The sequence below is a fragment of the Palaemon carinicauda genome, chromosome 16 (genome assembly GCF_036898095.1).
Source record: "Palaemon carinicauda isolate YSFRI2023 chromosome 16, ASM3689809v2, whole genome shotgun sequence".
In the NCBI taxonomy this organism is placed as follows: domain Eukaryota; kingdom Metazoa; phylum Arthropoda; class Malacostraca; order Decapoda; family Palaemonidae; genus Palaemon; species Palaemon carinicauda.
The window spans coordinates 76,827,699-76,830,198 of record NC_090740.1 but is presented as its reverse complement, the minus strand read 5'-3'; positions in this window follow the sequence as shown (position 1 = coordinate 76,830,198).

The window sequence follows — 2,500 nt, the reverse complement described above, 5'->3', positions numbered from 1 at the left end:
GCACAAAGTTTCCACCATCGTTCCGACTATGTATCAAGTATTCGCTGAACCATGGAAGTCAGTTCAGTGATAACTACGGGAACCAGTTCAACAGTTACACCGGAAGGAGCACTGGTACTGTCCCTAAGCAGAATGTAATAGTACCACAGCAACAAACGTCGGATCATCCTCCTTCAAGTACTGTGAAAGACATGGAGAAGGTTAGGATTGTCTGCTTTAAGTGTGGTAGGAGGGGCAATTTCGCTAGGGAATGTTGGTCAAACCAACTCAAAGGAGTCGCCCCAGTGATTAAGGATAACTCAACTTCATAGAATATGAAGACTAAGAAGCAATCGGGAAAGGACGGAGAGAAAAATGAACCAGCTACTCTTTATACCCTTTATACGACGAACAGGACGAACCCAAACAGTATGGATGCTTAAACCATATATTTATGAAAGTAAGTTAGCAGCAATAGACGAGAGTGAGTGAACCGCAGTCAGGATATTACGCGATAAGGGTTGTAACCACAGTGTAGTGGTTTGGGGAGCGTACCTGTTGGTGGAATAGTCTCTCACAGAGGACTCAATTATTCTGAAGGGAATAGGAAGTGAGGTCACCCCTATTTGCCGTTTAAAAATGCTGTGCGAGTTGGTGTCAGATAATTTTGACTTTGTGGTAAAGGATTCAATGGATGTCGAAGGAGCAGACATCTTGCTGGATAATGAGGTAGGTGGAGCGCCATTCTTGCCTTGTCCTATTGTAACGGAGAAACCATTGAAGTATAGTCCTATGACTGAACTGGTGAAGGACTACCCGTCTCTGGTTCCTATTTGTGTTACAACTAGGAGTATGAAGAAGAAAGTGGCTGCCGAAGAAGAAGAAGAAATCGAAGGAGCAATGAACGTGCAGGATTCCTTTGATAGTATGCAAGAAGAGAACTTCCAAATAGGCCTGAGCCAAGAGGAACTACAGAGGTGTGGACAAGAGGACATAGAGAAAATGGACCTGGAAAAAAACGAATTTGAGGATTTGCTTTCCAAAGAGGAGGATTCCCTTGATGATATGCAAGAAGAGAACTCAAAAGTAAGCCCGAGTGAAGAGGAGCGACAGACGAGAGGACAAGAGGACAAAAAAGAAGAAGAAATCGAAAGAGCAATGAACTTAGTGGATTTGTTTTCTGAAGAAGAGGATTCCCTTGATGGTACGCAAGAAGAGAACTCCCGAATAGCCCCGAGCGAAGAGGAACGACAGATGACCGGAGTAGAGGAAAAAGAAGGAAAAGAAATCAAAGGAACAATGAACTTGCAGGATTTGTTTTCCGAGGAAGAGGAATCCCTTGATGATACACAAGAAGAGAACTCCCAAGTAGGCCCGAGGTAAGAGGAACGAGCGGACAAGAGGACGCAGAAGAAATGGACTTGGAAGAAATAGAATATTCAATGCTAGAAGTAGGACAAGTGAGTAGGAAAAGGGTAATAAGATTGCAACGGAAGGATGCAATGTTAACAGAGTTATTGTACCATGTGGTAGACAAGATGGAGGCACAGCAGTCTCCAACCTGTCATTATCTTAAGGATGGGTTCCTTATGAGGAAGCATAGACCCAACGATATCCCTGGAAATGCCGAAGGGGGGATATATTGGCAGATATTAATTCCCACACCGTTGAGATGGCAGATGATGGCCGTCGTGCACAAAACGGGATATATGGGGATAAGGAAGATAATGTAACACTTTTACTGACCTGGCATGCAAAAGGACGTGAGCCAGTTTTGCCATGCACGTCATGTATGTCAAATGGCTGGAAAGCCAAACAAGAGCATTGAGAAAGCTCCCTTACACCCGATAGAAGTGCGAGGAGAACCCTTGAGCAAGGTAATGATCGACATAGTAGTACCTTTACCAAGAACGAAAAAAAGTCATGAATATATGTTAACCTTGATGTGTCCAGTAACGAGATACTCAGAAGCCATACCCGTCAGGAATATCTGTGCCAATATAATCGCTGAGAAATTACTAGACTTTTTCACTAAGCGTGGTATACTGGAAATCGTTCAAAGTGCCTGAGGAACGAATTTCATGTCAAAATTATTTCAGGACATAATGAAACTGTTGAATGTGAAACAACAACTATCAACGGCTTATCATCCGAAGACCCAAGGTGCATTAGAGAGCTTTCTTCAAACAATAAACAGTATGTTAACGAAGTTCTGCAATAAAACGGGGAATGAATGTGACATTGGGCTACCGCTGATGTTATTCGAGGTATATAATGCTTATCAAGAAAGTGTGGGATTTAGCTTGAATGAAATGATATTTGGACGAGAAGTACGAGGTCCGATTAAAATGTTAGCAGAAAAATGGAAGGCTCGAGAGGAAACCGATGGAGAATATGTCAAGAATTTGATGAAAAAGATTGGCGAGATAAGGGAATTTTCTCTAGAAAACTTCAAGAGAAGTCAAGGAAAAACGAAGGAAAGACTCAATATGAAAAGTGAGGACAGACAGTTTTAGATAGG